This window comes from Anolis sagrei, chromosome 5 (genome assembly GCF_037176765.1).
Source record: "Anolis sagrei isolate rAnoSag1 chromosome 5, rAnoSag1.mat, whole genome shotgun sequence".
Taxonomy (NCBI): domain Eukaryota; kingdom Metazoa; phylum Chordata; class Lepidosauria; order Squamata; family Dactyloidae; genus Anolis; species Anolis sagrei.
In genome coordinates, this window is record NC_090025.1 from 193,043,242 (window position 1) to 193,069,090 (window position 25,849).

General features: G+C 43.4%; 1 protein-coding gene and 1 pseudogene across 1 annotated transcript in view; both read left to right on the forward strand.

Annotated features, from left to right (window-relative positions):
- Nucleotides 1-25,849, forward strand: part of EXOC4 (exocyst complex component 4) — a 579,446-nt gene that overhangs the window by 281,580 nt on the left and 272,017 nt on the right. The window lies entirely within an intron of this gene.
- LOC137097222 (U2 spliceosomal RNA) lies at nt 5,970-6,114 on the forward strand (annotated as a pseudogene).

Here is a 25,849-nt window from a genome sequence, read left to right on the forward strand (position 1 = left end):
AGGCGAACTCTGAATCCCAGTGACTACAACTCCCAAATGTCAAGGTCTATTTCCCCCAAACTCCATCTGTGTTCATATTTGAGCATATTGAGTGCTTGTGCCAAGTTTGGTCCAGATCCATCATTGTTTGAATCCACAGTGCTCTCAGTGCTCTCTGAATGTAGGTGAACTACAACTCCCAAACTCAAGAACAATGCCCACCAAACCCTTCCATTATTTTCTGTTGGTCATGGGAATTCTGTGCGCCAAGTTTGGTTCAATTCCATTGTTGATGGAACTATTGATTGTTGTGAACTATAAATTCCAGTGACTACAACTCCCAAATGACAAAATCATAATTTTTTGAGTGATGGTCACTCCTTGTGTTGTGAGACGTTTTGTTTCTAAATTTGGTGTGATTTCGTTCATTGGTTCTTTTGTTTTTAAGGTACTCATTATGCACAGAGCATTTATATATATATATAGATTAAAGCTTGTGGGTTTTCTTGGATTCATTGCTCAGCCTGGAACCCCAGGTTTCCGCAGTGAGCAGGGGAGCATTTGCACAATTAAAACTTATGCGCCAGCTGCGCCCATACCTTGGGAATTCAGACTTGGCCACAGTAATCCACGCTGTGGTTACATCCCGAATAGACTACTGCAATGCACTCTACGTGGGGTTGCCTTTGAAACTGTTTGGAAGCTTCAAATGGTCCAATGAGTGGCAGCCAGATTGCTCACTGGAGCAGTGTACAGGGAACATACAACCCCCCTGTTACGTCAGCTCCACTGGCTGCTAGTCTGCTTCCGAGCACAATTCAAAGTGCTGGCTTTAGCTTCTAAAGCCCTAATGGGTCTGGCCGAGCTTACCTATCCGAATGTATCTCTCCCTATGAACCATCTCAGAGATTAAGATCGTCCGGCGAGGCCCTGCTCTCGGTCCTGCTTCCTTCGCAGGCGTGACTGGGGGAACGAAAGACAGGGCCTTCTCAGTGGTGGCCCCTCGCCTATAGAACTCCTTCCTCAGTGAGTTTGGATCAGTCTCCTCCCTCCTAGCCTTAAGAAGAAAGGTAAAAACTTGGCTGTGGGAGCAGGCCTTTGGAGAATACTGCCATGCAATTAACAGATCTGGAATATATTGATTGACTATGGAACGGCTGGGACTATGACTATGAACGGCATGATTTCAATATGGAATGGAATATTTTTAAATGTTTAATCTGTTTTTAATTTTAATCTGTTTTAATTTTATTTTTTGGAATTAAATTACTCAATGCCTACATAGAGGCATTGAGTAATTGCCTCTATGTAAGCCACCTTGAGTCCCCTTCAGGGTAGAGAAAGGCAGGGTATAAATAGAGTAAATAAATACAAATAAATAATTAATAAATAAATTGGGGTCCTCTCTAATCGTGGTCATAAGATACTTTTCTGCTTGACTGTTGCAATTGCCCACCTAGATTACCATTGAATAACCTTGCAGCTTCAAACCCTGGCTTCTTCCTGCCTATGGGAAACCTTTGATGGGAGGTGTTACCTGGCCCAGACTGTTTCATGTCTGGAATTCCTCTGTTTTGAGATTACCATTGAATAGCCTTGCAGCTTCAAACCCTGGCTTCTTGCTGCCTGCGGGAAACCTTTGTTGGGAAGTGTTACCTGGCCCAGACTGTTTCATGTCTGGAATTCCACTGTTTTGTGATTACCATTGAATAACCTTGCAGCTTCAAACCCTGGCTTCTTCCTTCCTGCAGGAAACCTTTGTTGGGAGGTGTTATCTGGCCCAGACTGTTTCATGTCTGGAATTCCACTGTTTCGTGATTACCATTGAATAACCTTGCAGCTTCAAACCCAGGCTTCTTCCTTCCTGCAGGAAACCTTTGTTGGGAGGTGTTTCTTGGGCCAGACTGTCTGGAATTGCTCTGTTTTGTGATTACCATTGAATAACATTGCAGCTTCAAACCATGGCTTCTTCCCGCCTGCAGGAAACCTTTGTTGGGAGGTGTTACCCGACCCAGACTGTTTCGTGTCTGGAATTCCACTGTTTTGTGATTATCATTGAATAACCTTGCAGCTTCAAGCCCTGGCTTCTTCCTGCCTGCAGGAAACCTTTGTTGGGAGGTGTTACCTGGCCCAGACTCTTTGATGTCTGGAATTCCTCCGTTTTTTGATTACCATTGAATAGCCTTGCAGCTTCAAACCCTGGCTTCTTCCTGCCTGCGGGAAACCTTTGTTGGGAGTTGTTACCTGGCCCAGACTGTTTTATGTCTGGAATTCCTCTGTTTTCTGATTACCATTGAATAGCCTTGCAGCTTCAAACCCTGGCTTCTTCCTGCCTGTGGGAAACCTTTGTTGGGAGTTGTTACCTGGCCCAGACTGTTTTATGTCTGGAATTCCTCTGTTTTCTGATTACCATTGAATAGCCTTGCAGCTTCAAACCCTGGCTTCTTCCTGCCTGTGGGAAACCTTTGTTGGGAGTTGTTACCTGGCCCAGACTGTTTTATGTCTGGAATTCCTCTGTTTTCTGATTACCATTGAATAGCCTTGCAGCTTCAAACCCTGGCTTCTTCCTGCCTGTGGGAAACCTTTGTTGGGAGGTGTTACCTGGCCCAGACTGTTTCATGTCCGGAATTTTTCTGAGGGCCGCAGCAAAGCGTGGACGAGTAGAGCTAATAAATGAATGATTATTGAACTGGACATTGTAGTCCAAATCAGTACGAAATCTGGCTTTGGAAAGGGAAAGCAGTCCTGTGAAGTCATTAGGAAGAGGAATTGGACAAAAAACTGGAACCTCCTGCCCGTGCCTGCCAATGCTGATGGGCCTTTAGCTAGTAATTAACAGCAAGATAAATGCACTTGTATCTCTTCTTACCTGAAATGGATGGTCGATCCAAGCTTTGCCTTCTGTTTCTCTGTCCCGAACAGCAGGAATGTTGGCTGACATCTTTTGACAGTGTTTTTTCCCTCCCACATTCCCCCTCCTCAGCCATATCTTCTCCAAAAGCTTGAATTGCATCCTTTTGTTGCCTGCATCACAAAATGACAGATACCCCCTCTCCCTCCCTCAAGGGAAGTGTTTGGGGGTTGACAGTCCCCCATTGCCTCTTCCTTATTCACCTGCTCAGGTGAGCTGATCCCTACTCCCTGAAGACCCATCTGCTTTCATATGCTTTGGCCCGATGCCTCCTGGCAGCCAGGCCGGCTGTGGTTGACGGCTTCCATCTGAAAGTGGCTTCCATAATTGCTCGTTCTGTTCGGAGACTCTGTCAGTGACAGATGGTCACACTGAATGTTTAAAATGTTCGGGACCTCTGGATGCTCCTTATGCTTCGGAGTGCCAAGCTTTGCCAACATTATCAGTTGAGGGGGTGTACGGAAAAGGGGGGACTCTCCACATCGCGGTTCCTCCCCCAAACCTTCTGACAAGCTCCATTTGGTGCTGGGTTTTCTCTCTCTCTTTGTAATTTATTTATTCTTTTCCAGTGAATTACCATTTCTTTCCTTGGTTCCCCCCCCCCCCCCCCCCACCTTCCTTCCTTAAAGAAAGCATCAATATGTTAGTACAGACTGGCATAGAGCAAATGCCAACTGCTCTTGTGGAAGTGTGAATGGCATTATTTTCTCTCCTCCACCCCCCCCCCCCCACTCCACCCCATTTTAGCACATATGGTCTGGAGCTAGGTTTTGGGGACGGTAGGGAGGCATGCTTGCCATTTTGGCAAGACAATTCAAAGCCCATTTTGCTTTTAGGGTTATTGGAAAATGCATTATACCCTTTGTGCAGTTGATGCTCATCCCTCTCTCTGAAACCCAGAGATAGTGCGCATGAAATTAATGGACCATTTTTGAAACATATTAAGATAGAAGGTTAGTCACAATACAGCAGAAGCTGTGCCAGTTAGACTGGCTCCAAAGCCTAATTCACTGGCTGCTTCCTTGGAAAATAGACACAGCGTGGCATCTAAAAGATGTTCTAGTCCAGTGGTTCTCACCCTTCCTAATACCCCTATGAACCATCTTGGAGATTAATACAGTTCCTCATGTTGTGGTGACCCCAACCATAACATTAATTTTGTTACTACTTCATAACTGTAGTAGTAGTAGTAGTAGTAGTAGTAGTAATTTTATTGATTAGCCCTTAGGCCATATCACAATAAAAAACAGAACAACAAGGCCTGGCAAGACCTGATCACACTCCACGTAAAAAGTTAAAATAAGACACTTATAACAATACAGTAAATGCATATGAACCGGTGCTTGGCCGCTGTGACGGTCTGGATGGGGGCGAACAAATTGAAATTGAATCCAGACAAGACAGAGGTACTCCTGGTCAGTCGTAAGGCCGAACAGGGTATAGGGTTACAGCCTGTGTTGGACGGGGTCACACTCCCCCTGAAGACGCAGGTTCGCAGTTTGGGTGTGATCCTGGATTCATTGCTGAGCCTGGAACCCAAGATTTCGGCGGTGACCAGGGGAGCATTCGCACAGTTAAAACTTGTGCGCCAACTGCGACCGTACCTTGGGAAGCCTGACTTGGCCACGGTAGTCCATGCTCTGGTTACATCCTGTCTTGACTACTGCAACGCTCTCTACGTGGGGTTGCCTTTGAAGACGGCTCGGAAGCTCCAATTAGTCCAACGGGCGGCAGCCATGATACTAACAGGAGCGGAGCGCAGGGAGCACACAACTCCTCTGCTGCACCAGCTCCACTGGCTGCCGATCTGCTACCTGGCCCAATTCAAGGTTCTGCCATTGGCCTTTAAAGCCCTAAACGGTTCTGGCCCAACTTACCTATCCGAACGTATCTCGGCCTATCAGCCCACCAGGACCCTAAGATCTTCGGGGGAGGCTCTGCTCTCCATCCCGCCTGCTTCACAGGTGCGGCTTGCGGGAACGAGAGACAGGGCCTTTTCTGTGGTGGCCCCTCGGCTTTGGAACGCCCTCCCCATAGAGGTAAGATCAGCCCCTTCGCTGATGGTGTTTCGGAAAAGATTGAAGACATGGTTGTTCAAACAAGCATTCGGTTAGTCCAGTGCAAGGAATTTGATGATTAAGGATTGGTAATCATGGACGATGAAATTGGACTGCGATTCTAGTTAAGAGATGCATTGGATGATATTGGTGGCCCAATATTATGTATTGTATGTTGTTTTTAATGCATTTTAAACTGAATATTGTGACTGTTTGTAGAGTTGTAAACCGCGTTGAGTCGCCAATTTAGGCTGAGAAACGGCGGTATAAAAGCACAGCAAATAAATAAATAAATAATAAATATGATAAGACAGGATAAAACTGATAAACTGATCAAGCTGAGTATATACATCGTATTTCATTATCACCCCTACAATTCACCCCAATCAGCCCTACATATGTGGTTCTCAGACGTATTGTTTTGCTTAAGTACAGAGCTGTTTTATATGTTATTTTTGGGTCTTGGCCACACATAAAATATGTTGTTCTGATGTGAGAATCCCAATACATTGTCCGTTTGATATATGGACCAAGGTGGAAGTCTCTCACCTTTTGATACAATTTGCAATCAAACAATATGTGTGCTATATCCTCAATTTCAGGTGCCCCGCAGATACAACTCCGTTCATTATAAGGGATGTTAAATCTCCCATATCTAACCATTGTCTCGAGCTGATCAAATCTGGCTCGAGTGAATACCTCCCTGAGATGTTTTGGTATTTGCATTTTTAGGTAGTTAGCAATTTGAAAGGTACGTATTGACTCAGCCATTTTAGGTTAGCAGTCTTACTGAGGGTGGCTATATCTTTTTTGTGCTTCTATATCCAAAATTCTGTGTATAGCACCCTTTCTTACTTGGTCATTTGAGGCGCAGGAGACAGGAAGCCCACAACTTCTTATATAATTTGTCAGTTGTGTAATCCAGGAGGTCGGTAGTTGGGATTTTATCTGTTCTAGTAGGCACAATTTTGGGAGTCTATCAGTCTCCATTACATTGATTTTACACCAGTAATTGTCCGCTCTAAGCTTCTTGGCCTTTTGGCTAAGATCAAGTGTAGTATCATAACTGTAATTTTGTTACTGTTTCCAAGTGTTCCTGGTTTCATGTTCCAAGTTTTGCTAGGCTCTTGATCTGTGTATTAGATTTTCATGCTGCCTTGTTCTATGGATTGTATACCTTTGGATCTTGTGTTTTACCTTTGTGCCTTGCAGCTCATGGACTATCTTTTATATGTGGACTATACTGTTTTCACCAATTTACTGCTTTGCTTACATAGCTATATAAATAAAAATGTAATGTTCGTTTGTGGGATTAACAGAACTCAAAAACCACTGGGTGAATTGACACCAAATTTGGACACCAACCAAAGCAATCTATGTCCTTCACTCAAAAAAAAAAAACCCCACTGGAAAACACAGCAGAAGGGTCTTCAAAAGCCTATATATATATATATGATATCAGTGCATGCACAAAACCACATATATACGCAAAGACACATATGTCACAGTCAAATCCGTGGAGCGGCATGAGCTCCTGCTGCTAGCCCCAGCTTCTGCCAACCACATATATACGCAAAGACACATATGTCACAGTCAAATCCAGGGAGCAGCATGAGCTCCCACTGCTAGCCCCAGCTTCTGCCAAACTAGCAGTTCTAAAACATGCAAATGTGAATAGATCAATAAATAACACTCTGACGGGGAGGTAGCAGCGCTCCATGCAGTCGTGCCGGCCACATGACCTTGGAGATGTCTGCGGACAACACTGGCTCTTCGGCTTAGAAATGGAGATGAGCACCACCAGCCAGAGTTGGACATGACTGGACTTAATGTCAGGGGAAAACGTTTACCTTTACCCTACACAAATATATACACCCACAAAACACATATGCATAGACTGGGCCACAGCAACGTGTGGCAGGGGACAGCTAGTATTCTTCATAAACTGCTTGCTGATTATACCAAGCTGATGTGGTGTTTAAGATCAGGGGTGTACCTGCTCTGGAGTACATCACTCATGGACTTCCAAAACAACTTTGTGAGTTCCTGGAATCATACTTTGCCAGCTTCTTCCATAATGCTTATTAATTGAAAGGCAGTGATTGGAATTGGCAAGCTAGGGTATGCAGTAGACAGGAACTGTGTTATTACAGCAGTGATTTTAGCCCCACTTTAAGCCAACTGCATTTGGACCAAACCTCAAGTCTTTCTACTCTTGATTCAAGCCTATCTCTTGAGGAGTCTTCTTCTTCCTTCTGATTTTTTATTCCACAAACATGGTGTCTACCACCCAGCGACGCAATCAATGTTGTAAGATGCTGGCAGATTTCAATTAAAATTAATGCACCTATTTCATTTTTTACAAAACCCCACTAAAATACACACCCCCTAGGGTCCTCTTAATATCTGTCCCAAATTTCTGGTGTCTGGGTTTAATCGTCTTGGAGCTTTTGCAGGAATAGTCTTTCTCTTTCATTTCCCCCCTATGATTACAGATTTGATCAAAACTCACATATTGAGAAAGGCTCTTGGACTCTTAGGAGCCAGTTTTGTGATGTGTATTGATGGCGGCCATTTCTCTCTGGGGTTCCACAAAGACGTAGTTGTGGAGGGTAACATTTCTTTTAAAAAGGAAAAAAAGGCAGAAAAGCTATTGGACATGGTTTCCCTTTGAGCCTGGTGCTAATGACTCACTCCAGGATATGCAGGTAGAGGAAAAAGTCATAATGACCGTATGCATTCAACCATACAAGGTGTTTTCTCTCCGTGTGTGTGTGTGTCTGTCTGTCTGCGAGTATGCTGCGTTCCCTAGCATTTAGTTACTGCAGCAAATCAAAGTAATATAGAATTTAAGAAGTTGGCACTTCGATCCATCACACCAAGCAATCTATTTTTGCTGTTACTGAATCCTTCTCAGGGCCTGAAAATGATGAAAACTTTAATAACTTTTTGCCTGCACACATTCTCCCTCTGGGCCTGTGGTAAATATCAGGTATTAAGATACTGTTGAAATTAACTTGAAAACATAAAAATGTAAGGCGTTCCCTCCCCACTTCGTCTCCCATCCTCCGAGTGAAGGAAAAGGTATGGCTTCATGACACCCTTCCTCATAATGCGGGAGCCCCCTCCCTAGAAAAGGCTGCCTGCCTTGAAGAGCTCTTGTTAATCTGAAAATAAACCAGAAGGATTACATAAATAATGAAAGAGCTAAAAATGCTGTAGTTTTGTAATGTAGATGAAGACAAGGTGTCATGTCAGGATTGTATTTGCATATTGGAATGATTTAGTTATCATGCTGTCTCCGCGAAAGAAGCCAAAAGGCTATGAATATTCATAGGTTTCAATTAAAATATTAATGACACGCCACTACTTCTGTGGTCTTGGAGCATCCATAAATAGTTTTGTTCCGACTGGGTAAAGATGGAGGAACCGGGTAGAAAAGAAGCAAGAGCGTGGCACACCTACGGCTGGGACAACAGTGTGTTGAAGGAGTGAAGAATTGGGCAATTAATATGTACACTTTGCGATGTAGCTGCTAAAGCTAGGCAAATATTGGCTGTGCTAGAATTCCAGCAAAGTATTTATAAGGCAATCATTTATTTGAGAGAAGAGATATGCGCAGGTACACTTAGAACTTGTTTCTGTTTTTTCTTCAAGTGTTTCTTGAAAACGGCTCGGGAATTTCAGTTAATCCAACGGGCCGCGGCCAGGATGTTAACCGGTGCTCCTTACAGAGAGAGGTCAACCCTCCTGTTCAAGGAGCTCCATTGGCTGCCGTTCATTTTCCGGTCCCAATTCAAGTTGCAGGTGCTCACCTACAAAGCCCTAAATGGTTTGGGACCTGCCTACCGGCGTGACCGCATCTCCGTCTATGAACCCGCAAGCTCCCTTCGTTCATCTGGAGAGGCCCTGCTCGCGATCCCACCTGCGTCAAAAGCGCGGTTGGTGGGGACGAGGAACAGGGCCTTCTCTGTGATAGCCCCCCGACTCTGGAACGCCCTCCCCAAGGACATCAGACAGGCCCCTACGTTGGCAGTCTTTAGGAAGAGCTTGAAGACTTGGCTATTCCGGTGTGCCTTTCCAGAATAGGAAACCCCAGCAACATGTCCCAAAAGCACTTTACTAGAGACTTAAGATTGTCCGCACATTGCACTTACCCAAAAATCCTTATATTTCAACTGTCATACTCAGCGCGTTTAATCTGTACCCATCTACACTGGGCCCGGCCTTAGTTTTATTGTGCTAAGGTGTATTGTTTCTACTGTTTACTGTTATTGCTTAATGTTTTGATTTGCTTTATGGTTTATGTGTATTGTTGTATTGTTGTTTTATTGTGGTTTGGCCTTTGTAAGCCGCATCGAGTCCTTCGGGAGATGCTAGCGGGGTACAAATAAAGATAATAATAATAATAATAATAATAATAATTTCTGGGATAGAGGATATCCATTTATCAGCACTATGTTCTGCATTTGATTACTTACTTACTTACTTACTTACTTACTTAGCCGATCCCTCGTCGTCCGAGTAGGATAATCCTCCAGGGTGGGTCCATAGTTGACTATTCCTGATCTGCATCTTCTCCTGCAGTGAGGGCATTGGTTTCAAGATGGAAGACAGTCCCAGTTGGGGTTGGCTTGATGCGCCTTCCTCTTTCACCCTCCATTCGTGCATCTTCAAATTCTGCAGCACTGCGGGTCACAGCTGACCTCCAGCTGGAGCGCTCACAGACCAGGGTGCGTCAAGATCAAATAGCCAAACTCAACCCTAAACCACTCTCTTCCTGAAGGGATGCAATTGACCACATTATCTTGTCCAGCTTGACAGTGCTTCAGATCTCAGTTGTCTGCAGTTTCTCCCTCTAATTTAAAGTTAAGGGGTTCAGTTATTTGGGTCATTTGTAGCTCAATTTATTCATTTGATGCAGGATATTAGCAGTTGTTAATTAGAGGTCCTTCCAACTCGGGGATATTGCTTTCTTGACTGAGTTAAGTCGTCTATGTCTTCCATTTTTCTTACTGCCTTCCACTTTTCTCATCATCACTTTTTGTCACGATGACTCATGTTTTCTCTTGCTTTGGCCAAACTATTCTATGTTCCTGATATTCCCTTCCAAATTTAGTCCCTGAACTAGTGATATGGGAACTTTCTGATCCTAGTTTCCTAGGAGTCACCGTCATCAGATTTGTTTTGGGTCGTCGTCATCTCTGCCTCTGCTCTTGATAATCTGCTTGGAACATTTACAGTGCCTTGTTTCAAGGTGCCCCAATCTATCTCGCACCATCGCAGTTCACTATCTCTTCAATCACGCAGCTCTTGCCGCTCAATCAGTAGTAAAACAAAATCGAATATTGCGAAGGATGATAAGCAGAAGGTTAGGACAAGATAAGACCGAAACAATGTTGATCTTGCAGAAAATAAAATTGGTCTCTGAAGCTTAATTGGTGCTTTTATGTTATATTCCAAATACTTCCAATCCTTCCCACTGTAAATAAGGTTGGAGGTCTGGGCACATGTTTCCCTGAAGTCTGTCTTAGATGTAAAATATAGTTGTCCATTTTTACTAGTTTTTTGAGCAGAGAGGATCAAGTTGGAAAAGCAGAAATCCCCCAAAAAACCTAGGGAATCTTGTTCTGACATAATTTGTGAATGAATCTTGACCTTCAAATATGGGCTCAATGTGCTCTTCCTTAGCCATGTAAGCTCACTAACACTTTTCAGTTGCGAAAAGAACATTAGAAGAAAAGGGGAAATTCATTCAGTTGCCAGAGTCAGAAGCCTGAAGTTCGGCAGTGGACTATGCCCAAGATCTGGGATCTCTTATTTATTTGTTTGTTTGTTTGTTTGTTTATTTCAAATATTTATACCCTGTCCTTCTTACCCCCAAGGGGGGACTCAGGGCCGCTTACAATAGGCAACCATTAGATGCCAGACATTGAATTAACAAACATAATAAAATAATCAAAGATATAAAATTCTAAAATATCACCAGTTTAAGATCGTGATCCAATATCAGTCCATTGCTGGCCGCATCGGTCAATCACATTCAAATCACCATATGTATTGCTCAAAGGCTTGACCTCAGAGCCAGATCTTGTGGGGTTTTTTTCCCCTGGAATACCATGTAATATCATTTGGGAGGGAGTTCCACAGCTGAGGAGCCACCTCTGAGAAGGCCTTATCTCTCGCCCCCACCAGTCGCGCTTGCAAGAATGGTGGGACTGAGAGCAGGGCCTCTCCTGATGATCTTAGAGTCCTTGAGGGTTCGTAAAGGGAGATACATTTGGACAGGTAAACTGGGCCAGAACCGATTATGGCTTTATAGGCTAGTGCCCGCATGTTGAGTTGTGCTCGGTAGCAGATCGGCAGCCAGTGGAGCTGGCGTAACAGGGGGTTGTGTGCTCCCTGTACCCTCGGTGAGCAATCTGGCTGCTGTTTGTTGGACTAGTTGAAGCTTCTGAGCAGTCTTCAGAAGCAACCCCATGTAGAGTGCATTGCAGTGGTCTAAACGGGATGTAACAAGAGCATGGACTACTGTGACCAAGTCAGACTTCCCAAGGTACGGACACAGTCGGCACACAAGTTTTAATTGTTCAAAAGCTCCCCTAGCCACTGCTGAAATCTGGGATTCCTGGCTCAGCGATGAGTCCAGGATTACACCCAAGCTGTGAACCTGTGTCTTCAGGGGGAATGTAACCCTATCCAACACAGGCTGTAACCCTATGCCCTGTTCGGCCTTACGACTGACCAGGAGTACCTCTGTCTTGTCTGGATTCAATTTCAAGTTGTTAGCCTTCATCCAGACCATCGCAGCTGCCAAACACCAGTTCAGGACCTGAACAGCCTCCTTAGTAGTGGGTGGAAAGGAGTGACAGAATTGAACATCATCTGTATACAAATAACATCTGACCCCAAAACTCGGGATGATCTCTCCCAGCGGCTTCTTCTGAGCTTCCATCTAATACTACATATGCCTTCACCACTGCTGTCCTCAAAAGGGAAATGAGGCTTCCTTCAGGATGTCACAATTCTAAGCAATATCATCTTGAGTACTATTTTCACCGAGGAGCCATCCCTCAGATAACTTATTTATTGAATTCTCCTCAAGGCATCTCTCACATGATTTTTGAGCCATACCCAAAGCAACAGGAAAAGAGAAATATTGCAATAGACTGATTCTGTCCAGATGTCTTTAGGGGTTTCATTCATAGATCCACCATAAGTAGAAGCCAACTTCATGATACATACCATGTACTAGATTATCTTTAATACTTCTTCCAGGTCTTATTCTGAGATCATCCTCTTATGGCAACTATTAACTTCAACATACAGTTGATCCTATGTTGAATATAATCACAGGGAAATAAGTGACACATTGTTACAGTGAATGAAAGTTAAGAATGCCTTCAAAGCTTATCCCAAGTTGCCCAATTCCTTGTCGTGTGGTTAAGATGTCTTGTGAAGCCTTCACAGATTGCCTGCAAATGGAAAAGTTGTATTTGAAGTTCCACTCTTTTGGCTCTGAAGAAAACATCAAAGAGCAAGATGTGACTTGTCTGAAATCCCAGAGAAGTTGTGTACCTCTGTCCTGGTGGGTCGCTTTATTGGGACCAACCAGCATACATTTTCCTTGACTGCACCAATTTACAGGAAAGAAATAAAAATATTCGTGAAGGCAGAATGGAAACTGAGCAGCAGATGGTCCAGCAAATGTCAATGAGGCATACAGATTGAAATTTTTAAGAGAAAAGGTCAACTCGCTAAGAGGAAAACGAATAGGAGTCTAACACAGAAGAGGGGGCACAAAAGTCAAACCATTATTTTCCATCTTTCGTAGCATTTTCGGAGGAAGAAATAGGTGTATGAAAATGGATAGGAATCTCTCCTAAATTAAACTATACAGTGAATAATGTAGGAGCCCTTACCTTGCCCTGTGGTAAACCAGAAGTACTGTGTATCTGATATAAGGCACCATTGTCCTTTTATCTTACTGGCTACTGGCATCTCTTTGGTAGTTTACGTTACTATGAAAAGAGCTGTCTTCTCTTCAGCCTTCATACTTGTATGTCAGCCATCTTTACCATGAATGTAGTTCCATTGGATCTAAATAATTCTCACAACTCTGGGACTTAGATGGGGTAGTGGGAGATCGGTTTATTGATTTTGATGGTGTTATTTTCTATTGCTAGTGTGGCACAAAATCACAATGCTGAAGCCCAAAATGACATCCCCAAAATGGCAATCCTATATTGAGTAGGTTGTTGTAGGGTTTTTCAGGCTATATGGCCATGGTCTAGAGGCATTCTCCCCTGACGTTTTTGAGTACTGAGTATTCCCTATCTATATTGAGTATTCCCTATCAAAACTACGTAATAACACTACTACTACTACTACTACTAATAATAATAATAATAATAAAACTTCATTTGTATACATAATAATAATAATAATAACAACAACAACAATAACAACAACAACAACAACTTTCTTTGTATTCCGCCCTATCTCCTCAGGGGGACTCAGGGCGGATTCAAGCATACAACGGCAAACATTCAATGCCTCCAGAAAACAAAAAAATATTGAAATAAATTTCCAGAAAACTCCCTCATATGAAAACAATATAAAACCTAACATCAATAAATTGCACATATGTAGCCAGACAAAACTTATATGATGACATAAAATCTGAACAAATATCCAACCTTAGTGGGTTGTTGTAGGTTTTTTGGGTTGTATGGCCATGTTCTAGAAGCATTCTCTTCTGACGTTTCACCTGCATCTGTGGCAAACATCCTCAGAGGTTGTGAGGATGCTTGCCACAGATGCAAGCAAAACGTCAAGAGAGAATGCTTCTAGAACAGTGGTTCTCAACCTGTGGTCCCCAGAAGTTTTTGGCCTTCATCTCCCAGAAATCCTAACAGCTGGTAAACTGGCTGGGATTTCTGGGAGCTGTAGGCCAAAAACATCTGGGGACCCCAGGTTGAGAACCACTGTTCTAGAACATGGCCATACAACCCGAAAAACCTACAACAACCCAGTGATTCTGGCCATGAAAGCCTTCGACAATATATCCAACCTTAATTTACAGAAGCCAATTGGAGTTCATGGAGTTGTGTGGGTTGGTTGTGTGGCCAGTAATAGTAACTGGGCTGACATGAGCTAGCATAACCAAGATACAAAATAGTTCTCAACCAGGGCGTGGTACTGATCTCTTTATTATCTAATCCTCCTCCTCTCCATATGATAGTGAGCAGAAGTAGGTCTTCAATTGTTTTTTGAAGGAGAGGAGGGAGGGGGCCAGCTTTAGTTCTTTAGAGAAGGAGTTCCAGAAGTAAGGGGTGACCATGGAGAAAGTCCTCTCATTCCCACCAGCCGTACTTGAGATGGGGGTGGGACCGAGAGCAGGGCCTCCTCCGCTGACCGCAGTGCTTGGGCTGGTTTGTAAGAGGAGATGTGATTGGTAAAATAGCCTGGACCTGAACCAAGTAGGGCTTTAAAAGTAATGACCAACACTTTGTATTTAGCCTGGAAGCAGACCAGCAGACATTGGAACTATCACAACGTAGTTCATTTTACTCTGTGAAATAATGTTATTTCTCTAAGAACATCTCCAGCATTCCACATCACGGGATGGCATTTGCAGGGATAGAAAAACAAACATTGTGAAATCACATAAGCTTCAACTTCTCCAGGTTTATACGAGTGAGACTTCTCCATGAGCTGCCATTTTCATTGGCAACCTTCACAGTTCTCTGCAATGTGTACCTTTCACCTCAGAGCAGCATCCAGTAATGATGACATAAAATGTTAATTTTTGAGAGAACAGTTTAAAAGCATGCTTGAGTCAGCATGCAGAAAACGTAGAGATAGTAGAGATCCATAGTGCATGGCTACATGTGTTTTTTCATCCCTGTCCTAGTCGTGATTATCCGTACCACATGGAGTTTGCCATGAAGGTAGATCTAAGCCACCCTTTCCAATAATGAGCAAGAATAATTGTAAGGTTGTGTCTCCTACTGGCCTGCCATCACAGTCACAGATGATACGGAGAGTGTGGAGCTCTGTGGATGGATAATGGCCAAGTCAGATGCCACCACTCTCATGGTGGGAATTCACATTGGTTCAAACGCCGTCAAGCAGGCACAGCAAGTTTTATAATCAAAAGAAGGCAAGCCCTCCAATATCTGAGATCAGGAAAGGACACAGCAAAATGTACAGTCAGAAGGCTGGGCCTCTGAATATGTGCAGGCCTCCCCCTGACATATCTGCCTTAGATGAAGAAATCGAGGAGATGAAACAACCTCTTCCGAGACCTATTTCTATCCTCTTTACCATGTCTCCAATGTCTTTTAAGGTAGTGTTTTAACAGGATTGCTTCTTTAGTGGTTTTTAAACTTTTCATTACTAGAGCCAAAATCCTACATCGCATCCTACACTTCATAACTTTATGAATCCATCACTGCATTACAGAAATGCAACAAAGCCCTGTTTGTGAATTGAGAAGATGTATGTAGCATACTGGCAAGAGGGCTCCAGTGTGCTTTGAGCACCTCTGTTGGGAATTGGGCATTACAGATGAATATCGGTCACTCCTGTGATACTCTGGCATTTCTTGTTTGTGCCTAGATGTGCATCGGGGATGCCCACTTGCTCATTGGCCCAATTGTTGTAACATCACAATAGTCCTTAGCTGAATATGAGCGATGAAAGACTACTGCATTCAATGTTGTCTGCACACAAGACCAGTTAGAAAACCATCATGTTTAAAGCAGAATGACAGCCTCCGTTTTTAGTTGCATGGTTGTATTTTGTTGGGTACCATACCAGGAGAAAGTCAGGGTATAATGGGTTGCTGTGAGTTTTCCAGGCGGTCTGGCCATGTTCCAGAAGCATTCCCTCCTGACGTTTCACCCACATCCATGACAGCCATCATTGGAGGTTGTGAGTCAGGATATACATTGTAGGAATTAATGAATGAATGAAGCAATTAATTAATCAGTATTGGATAGCTTGTAATCCCCCAGATTTTGCTTGGTTATAACTCTTGTCATCCCTTACTTCTGGCTATGGCAGCTAAAGTAGATGGGATCTATGATTCAATGGTGTTTAAATATTTAGTGGGCAAAATATGACTGATGGGTCTCATACAGCCGTTGGGACCACAAGGTCTGGTCCCTGAAGCTCCCTGAAGCCTTGAAAGGTGGGTGATTTTGGGAGGATTTTTCACCCCAGATCTACACAAGATGCTCCAAACTGCCTGCCAGTGGCATAGTTCACTTCCCCCAAGCCCCCAGAAACCTGTCAAAGTCCCCAGACTCCTACATCTGTTTAATGAGTTAATTTTAAACTGGAAATTTTCAAAAAAAGGTCTTCCGCCCAAACTCTTTCTGTAAATGTGGCAGTTTGCTTTTCCAATCACTTAGAGCCGTTGAAAACTTGGAAAGAAAGGGGAAATCAGCCAAAACGATATCACTACCATGTGTCCAAAATACACCAACACCATGTAGGCACAAGGAGAGGGAATGACTCCACGCATGCATTGAAGGTGGAACATTTATTGCCCGCTCTTGCCCAAAATACTCACCAGAAAAACGTACTGGGACAGTGATGTGGATGTAAAAAGCAAAGAACCCCAGGAGATGTTGCCTTTTCTTTTCTGTTCTCTAGAACATTTCCTTGTCTTCATGTGTGAGTCTTCTCTGCTTCTAGGATGTTCCCTTCTCCACTACACTAGTGCTAGAGGCAGGAGGAGGCCTACTAGCCCTGCCTTTTCCATAGTGGGTTCCTCCCCTGGGGTGGAGAGCATGGCACCAATTGCCATGATGTGGGGAATTTTAGCCAGGTAGTAGCACACAGGTTGTGTTAGTCCATCTATGATGGAATGAGAATGCATGGAGTTTTCACTCATAGCTCCCTGCCAAGACACAGAGTGATTGTGTGTGTGTGAGAGTGAGACTGACAGACAGACAAAGGTGTCTACTGGAAGACAATATATGCTTACAAAATGCGATACAGTAAGATGCCATATACATTTGGATCTCTTATTCAAAAGCTTGGAATCAGAATTATTTTGGATTATTCATTTTTTAAGATTTTGCGCACTGGCAACGAATATCGGCATAGTTAAAGCAATGGTATTCCCCGTAACCACCTATGGATGCGAGAGCTGGACCATAAGAAAGGCTGAGCAAAGGAAGATAGACACTTTTGAACTGTATTTATTTACTTATTTATTTATCTATCTATCATGTCAGGGGCAACCAGATAATTGTATTACATTTCTTACAGAACAAAAACAAACAAACAAACAGACAAAGCACAAAATTTGCAGGCTTGGTAGTTGATTAAATGTCCCTTGACCAGTATCTGGCCACTTGGAGTGCCTCTGGTGTTGCCGCAAGAAGGTCCTCCATTGTGCATGTGGCAGGGCTCAGGGTGCATTGCAGCAGGTGTTCAGTGGTTTGCTCTTCTTTGCACTCGCATGCCGTGGATTCCACTTTGTGGCCCCATTTCTTAAGATTGGCTATGCATCTTGTGGTGCCAGAGCGCAGTCTGTTCAGCGCCTTCCAAGTCGCCCAGTCCTCTGTGTGCCCAGGGGGGAGTCTCTCATTTGGTATCAGCCATTGGTTGAGGTTCTGGGTTTGAGCCTGCCACTTTTGGACTCTTGCTTGCTGAGGTGAACTGTGGTGCTAGAGGAAAATCCTGAGAGTGCCTTGGACTGCAAGAAAATCAAACCAGTCCATCCTCCAGGAAATAAAGCCCGACTGCTAACTGGAGGGAAGGGTATTCGAGGCAAAGATGAAGTCCTATGGCTACATCATGAGGAAACTGGAAAGTTTGTAGGAAACAATGATGCTGGGGAAAATGGAAGGAAAAAGGAAGAGGGTCCGACCAAGGGCAAGATGGATGGATGGATGATATCCTTGAAGTAACTGGCTTGACTTTGAAGGAACTGGGGGTGGCCATGGCCGACAGGGAGCTCTGGCCTGCGCTGGTCCAGGAGGTCACCAAGAGTTTGAAGTGACTGAACAAATAAACAACAACAACAAAATATCTTTAGACAGAATAAATTATCTTGGAGAAAAGATCCAGGTCTAAACACAAAAATCACTTATGTTTCACATACACCTTATTTGCATAGCCTGAAGTTACGTAATATTTTAATCATTTTGAGCATGAAATCGGCCACATGTGTACCTGAGGGAGTGACACATTTGCTTTATGATGGTTTAATTTTCTATGAGAAAGCTAAAGGTGTCACTTTCTAAGGCGCTCATCTGGACAATTTTGGGTTTTTGAACAATTCAGATTTTGAAATTCTGAATAGCCACTGATTGAGGTTCCAGGTTTTAGCCTGCCGCTTTTGGACTCTCGTTCCTGCGAGTATCTCTGTAGATGTTAAAAAACTATTTCTTGATTTAAGGCATTGGCGTGCCGGTTGATATCCAAACAGAGGATGGACCAGAGATGTCACTACCTTGGGTTTTTTTCTGAATAAGGGATGCTCAACCTATGTAGCTGAATATTTATGGTGAAAGAATTCAGTTTCTCTTTCTCTCTCTGCACATGTAACATAAACTTTAGAGCTAATCTAACATTTCTGGCCGCTACCATGTGAAGGCTGCAAGAACACATTCTTGCATTTGTTTCAATCCTTTAAAAAAAGGGAAAGAGCAGCCCTGCAGTTTGATTAGTGTGAGCAGTTCCCTTTCGCTGCCGCCCCGAGGGCTGGACGTGGAATGAAATTTCATTATAAAATATAGTGACTTCAGCTTGAATCAGGGTTGCCATTTCTCTCTTCTTGTCCTTCAGGGAATTGACATTTCCTCACGCACAACCCTACTCTTCCCCCAACCGGCTTGTTACCCCTAAACAAAACTATAATGTTTTACTTCCTTGAAGCCAGAATGGTCCAAGCTCCTTAAATTGACTTAGCAGGCAGAAAGGAAAGACAGATCATTAGGAAACAATGGCACCCCAGGTTACAGTTTGTTCTAGAAAGATGATTCTGTAAATGGTTTAAACTGATATTTTCTTGAAATGCATCTGGGCTTTGAAGAAAAAGAAGTGGGCTGATGGAGTCTTTAGAGGTTTGAGGTTTGCAGGAAATTTGAAATATATAATTCTATTGTGCCCATTTTGGTAATAAGTATCTTGCAATATTTTTCTTGCACATCGTTCTTACAACAATAATCTTTTAAAAGGCAACCAGGGGCTTTCATGGGTGGGATTTAACTCGAAAGATGCATATATTTTATTTATTTATTTATTTATTTATTAATAATAATCTTTATTTGTACCTCACCACTCTCTCCCCAACTTGGGGCAGCTTACATGAGGCCAAGCCCAAACAACAAATTACAACAAAATAAAATACAAATTACAATGAAATAAACAACATCGCAGTAAAGTACAAAACATATAAATACAATAAAAATATACACAAAACATAAAAAGCAGGAAACCAAACATAATGACAGTGAGCAGGCCACATGTACATAAAATGATTTAAAAACTCAGAGTGAGTTAAAATATTTACTTGATTCTGTCTTTCTGGGCAACACCTTTCAAAGCAGAGGACACAACTCATACAGCCGCTCCAGCTTGTCCGTGTTTTGAAACATGGAGCAGAGCACATCCTAAATTTGGGGTTATATAACTTTGACATTTAAGCCCCCTTGAATCTCTGTTGTATCTGCTATTGCCTACTCTTTGATCTAGTGATCTTGGCTATTCGTGAACTAGTCTTCCACTGTTTTGCCCATTAGCATTCTCATCATTATTGCATTGCAAGTTCAGCATCCAAACCTGAAACACTCCAAATCTGAAATTGTCCGCATGGGTGGATAAGATAGAAATGCCTTTGCTTCATGATGGTTCAGTTTACTGTTGGCACTCCTTAGATTCAGTCATCTAGGGCTTGTTTGAGGACCTCTGTACTAGACATAGCACTGACCCACCTATAAACGAGGGGCAATTGAGACTTCAAACTCCTTATGATACCTACACAGTGGTGGTCTTCTTCACTGTCATCATCGTTGCCTCCTCTGAAGGTCACTTGTCAAAGTGATTCTGGGCTTCTCCAAACCTGCTCCAATTGAGAATGCCGGAGACTCTCCGGAGAAATGCTCTGACAATTTTGAAAATCTTTTTGAGGGTAAAAATAACTTTTATCTGTCACAATTTGAACTTCTCATTTGCTATAGGCCTGACTGTGAAGGTATCCAGAGCTCTCTCTTACCCTATAATAACTGGATTTTTATCTTCTCGGGCTCATGAAAATAAGATGAGGTTCAGTCTGAACAAGAGAGAATTCACTGCTCTAGTGGATGATCTCTCACTCTGAATAAATGGGATTCCGGCTGTTTGGGTAAGGGTTGTATTCCACCTGAAGGGCCAGGTGTGTGATTGGGAGGTGCTCTTGGCTCCCTTACGTCCAAGAATCGATGAGGTGGCCTTTATTCAAATGACTCAATTTTACCAGTTTATGCATCCTGTTTATGCACCCCAGCTATTAGCTGAAATGGTGATAGATAACCTGGCTGCACTTGTGCATTCTCTAGTAACATCTCATTTGTCTTGAGTGCATTGCAAGATAGGAAAAATGATCTGAAACTTTAGATGGTGAAAAAAATACGTCTCTGAGAATGATCCCTTGTTCAAGGACATATGGATATATTATGCCATGTCTTTTCTGCTCCAGTTTCTTTCTGAGCTCAGTTCCAATTGTGGGCCTGGTGTTGATCCATAAAGCACTGAGGTTTGGGACTTCTGTACCTGGCAGAAGGCCAGAGTGAAGCTTTTTGTCGTTCCTGGCTTTTAGAGATCTTTGTTGTTTTAATCCCTGTGACATTTTAGCGTTTTGTGCTCTTGGCTTCTGTCTTTATTCCTTGGCTTGACTTTTGCATTTGTATTATATCCGCCATGCTGGCTTTTGTGTTGTTAAGTTTTTAGATTCATGTTAGATTTTATGGTCTTCCTGTTTTGTCTATGAATGGTTCTGCAACGCTGAGGGAACATGTTTCATGGGTGTCTCATCTCATAAACACAAACAATAAACAAAATAAAACACATTTAAAAGATTGGCAGTGTAATAGCTGCAGTGACCCTTAGACTACCAATTTGCCAGGAGTCCATCCAATCCAGGTTGGGAAAAAAATATTTCTGGATATTAAGAGACGGAAAGAATATATCCTGTTATGTGTTTCCCGTTTGAAAAATCATGTTCTTTGTTTTAGTTCCTGGTTTATTTATTATTTATCGTATCAGAAGAGAATTTTATTTATTTATTTATTACAGGTAGATTTACCCCGCCCTTCTCAACCCCCGAGGGAGGACTCAGGGCGGCTTACAAAAAAGGCACAATTCGATTATACAAAACCAAAGTTAAAAACAGTTATCACAATTAAAACAATCCACAACTAGTACATAACACATCATATAAAAAAACATATAAAAACTATTCTCGTGCTCAGCGTTCCGTCTTTCAGAGTTCCATAATTCTAATCCATTAATCATTTCCTAATTATCATCAAAGTTCTTTCTTCATCTGCCTGATTGTCCGAATGCCTGGTCCCAAGTCCATGTTTTCAGCTTTTTCCTGAAGGAAAGGAGCAATGTTGCAGATCTAATTTCCCCGGGGAGTGAATTCCACAGGTGAGGGGCCACCACCGAGAAGGCTCTGCTCCTCGTCCCCGCCAACCTCACTTGTGATAGAGGCGGGGTCGAGAGCAGGGCCTCCCCGGAAGATCTTAGACTCCGGGGTGGGACGTAAAGGGAGATCCGTTCGGACAGATACACTGGGCCGGAACCGTATAGGGTTTTGTAGGTCAAAACCAGCACTTTGAATTGTGCTCAGAACTGGATCGGCAGCCAATGGAGCTGACACAATAGGGGGGTGGTATGCTCCCTGTATGATGCCCCAGTGAGCAATCTGGCTGCCTCCCGCTGGACTAATTGGAGTTTCTGAGCAGTCTTCAAAGGCAATCCCACGTAGAGTGCGTTGCAGTAATCTAATTGGGATGTAACAAGAGCGTGGACCACCGTGGCCAGATCCGACTTCCCAAGGTACGGGCGCAGCTGGCGCACAAGTTTTAATTGTGCAAAAGCTCTCCCGGCCACCGCCGAGACCTGGGTTTCCAGGCTCAGCGATGAGTCCAGGATCACTCCCAAGCTGCGAACCTGCGTCTTCAGGGGGAGTGTAACCCCATCTAACACAGGCTGTAACCCTATGCCCTGTTCGGCCTTACGACTGACCAGTAGAAACCAAACAGTTGTATTGTATTTTTTTTAAAAAAAAGACACAAAGTTTGAAAAGTTGGCATTATATTAAATGTCCTTTGACCAGTAGCTGGTCACTTGGAGTGGTGTTGCTCTAAGAAGGTCCTCCATTGTGCATGTGGCAGGGCTCAGGCTGCATTGTAATAGGTGGTCTGTGGTTTGCTCTTCTCCACACTCGCATGTTGTGGACTCCACTTCGTAGCCCTATTTCTTAAGGTTGGCTCTGTATTTAGTGGTGCCAGAATGCAGTGTGTTCAGCACCTTCCAAGTCGCCCAGTTTTCTGTGTGCCCAGGAGGGAGTTTCTCATTTGGCATCAACCGTGGATTGAGGAAGGCTGAGCAGAGGAAGATAGATGTTTTTGAACTGTGGTGTTGGAGGAAAATTCTGAGAATGCCTTGGATCGCAAGAAGATCCAACCAGTCGATACTTCAGAAAATAAAGTCCAACTGCTCATTGGAGGGAAAGATATTAGAGACAAAGATGAAGTCCTTTGGCCACATAATGAGAAGACAGGAAAGCTTAGAGAAGACAGTGATGCTGGGGAAAATGGAAGGAAAAAAGAAGAGGGGCTGACCAAGGGCAAATGGATGGATGGTATCCTTGAAGGGAATGGCTTCACTCTGAAGGAGCTGGGGGTGGTGATGGCCGACAGTGAGGTCTGGCATGGGCTGGTCCATGAGGTCACAAAGAATTGGAAGCGACTGAACGAATAAACAGCAATTGATTGAGGTTCTGGGTTTTAGCCTGCCACTTTTGGACTCTTGCTTGCTGAGGTGTTCCAGTGAGTGTCTTTGTATATCTTAGAAATTTATTTCTTGATTTAAGTCACTGGCGTGCTGGCTGATATCCAAACAGGGGGTGGGCCAGAGATGTCACTGCCTTGGTCCTTTCACTATTGGTTGCTACTTCCTGGTGGATGTCAGGTGGTGCAATACCGGCTAAATAGTGTAATTTCTCCAGTGGTGTAGGCCGGAGACACCCCGTGATAATGCGGCATGTCTCATTGAGAGCCACATCCACTGTTTTTGCATGGTGAGATGTGTTCTACACTGGCCATGCATACTCAGCAGCAGAGTAGCATGATATACCAGAAGCGACTTAGTTCCTGGTATAACCATCGTATAAGGAAGAAGAAGAGAGCAGCAAGACTTTTGCAAAGTCTTCTCCCAGTGTTTGGATGCCCCAGACTGTTCTGGAGGATTTTTCTATGCAAAGAAACACACAGCGTTCTCTCCACAGGAGATGTGGGAGCTGGTACAAAAATACATGTTTATTTGAGCAGGAAAGTCATCATAGATGTTTTATGATGTTTATACACAAGGAGAGTATGCACAAAAATAATACTTTTCTCCCAGAGTGTGGAAAAAAACCTGGTTATTTATTCATCCTTATATGAGAGGATGGAATAATTAATTTATATATAAGCAGATGGTTCCTTTTTGATAAAGAGCTAAGATATAGTAGTTGCATTGACCCATGGATATATTGATTCAGTTTTTTTGAGGTTGGTTTTTTGACTGGGATTGCTAGAGTTATGCACGTGTATATAGGGCATATCCCCACTGTATTTTGGATCACCATCAGATTACAATGCAGTTCTAGGAAATGGCTTTTGGTGAAGTTGAAGCAGATGTTAGAGCCTTTAAAAGAAAAACATTCATGAGGCCAGCCTTTTCACTGGTTGCAGCACCAAAATCCATGTTAAATGTACAAAAATCCATTCACAGGTTGGGTTCAGTTGCTTTTGGACGCTTGTCTGCTCAGCCTTTCAAATCTTGCAACAGAAGCCCTTGACATCTGAGAGAAAAGCTCTGGCTCTTTTTGTGAAATGAAGCGTCTGTTTCCATGTGCGTTTTCCCCCTTGCCCTTGTTTCCCTCCGTCTTGCTGCTTTTCATTCAATGCCAGAATAAGTCACAAAATTATTACTTCCTACTCTGGCCAGACATTGAGTTCCTGGCCCTTCTTCTTGAAGGATTGCAAGGGAAGGAAAATAGCAAAATAGAGAGCGGGGAGAATAAATTCAAAGTTGCTTTCTAGAAGACGATGGTTATAGACGCACTGTGTTCCCAAACGGATTGGCCTTCGGTTCCTTTTCGTATATTTCACTCAGAAATATATGGAAGAATAAACTTTTTTCCCCCTCTTCCTTTCCCTCAAGAGTTTACAAAATGAGGGTTCAGCGTGTTTCTGACACAGCGACTTCGATGGAATTGGTTTTTATTAAAGTCTGCAGGTTGCTCTGGTGCCTGCCATGGCTTTGATTAAGCATGGTATTAGGATCATATCCCGGACTAGCAGCATTTCCAAATCCCCGGCTGTGTTTTCAAAGAATTGCGATTAAAGTTTCTGGCTGCTTTCCCACAATTGTTAATATCTGTTGCGGGGGTTCAGTTACCATCTTGGCTATTGGTGAACGGGTTTCGTTTGCAAGCGGGGCATGAGGTGCGATGGGGGAGAGCCCTCTGTGTTTTCTCGCCACTATTGGTAAGCAGGGTTTGTCGGGTAGCTGCGCCTGCATTGAAATTCACGGATTAAGCTGTAACCAAATTAACGCCAGGGTCTCCGGGGTCTGCGATGCCGCTTGGGAGCCCGAGTGTGGGATGCTTTCGAATGCCTAATGCACCTTTGATTGAATCTTGGGCAAAACAAAGCGGCGAAATGAGGAGGTGGGAAAAAGCCCCTCTGAAAAAGATTATGGATGAACAGGTTGAGTAATACCATCTGACAGCTCCGGTTCTGAACAATCTGATCATTTCGGCTGCAGATGGGAGTTGTAGCTTTGTACTTTGTGCTTTGCAGGCAAAGACAATCCATTTAGAGTTCCCTCGGGGGGAAAGTCCGTATTATTACCCAGATTCTGTGTACACATTTACTTGATAATGAATTAATTCAGACCCCCCTTTTGTGTTTGGGGAAGAAATAGCAGTCTTTCTCTCTCTCTTCCCTGCCACCTTCCCAATCCCTTGTTCATGCAGACAGATAGAGATATCATAGCTCAGAAAAGCCAAGCCAATGATTTTCTCTTGCTGGGGCTTTGATGTAAGAGATTTCAAGCAGCACCTGCACCTTCGCTGGCTGAGGTCCCACCGAATCCACCAGCGTCAGGAACAATTTGTTAAACCTGCCTCCCGGGATTCAGCCGCCACTGTGACCCCTGGAAGCTGGCAAAGCTCCTTAATCTTGTGCCATTTGTTGTATCGCTCCCACAGTTGCCATATTAAATCTATTTAACATTATGCATGGGGACACACTGTCCGTGGGTTTTTATTAACCCAATTTGCATGATTAGGAGTAAATGATAATAGCAGTATTGACTTAAGATCGCTGTTCTAAAACAATTCCCGTCTGCAGCATGATGTTTCAGGTTTCAGAGGCATCATCCGGCTTATCAAAGATGAGGCTCTGGGCTAGTGTATGTTTGGGGGAAATTCTGCCATTTTGGCAGTCCAGAAAGTAAAGTACCCGATATACTCTTGTGTAAGTCTTGAAATTTTAGTCAAAACATCAACCAAAAAAAATCCCTGACAATTTCTCCATAGGTCAAAGGGAGTACTGTGCCTAAACCCTTATAAAAAAGGGTCCCCTTCTCTGAGTAAAGTGGTGGAAAATGTTGGAAAGGTGAG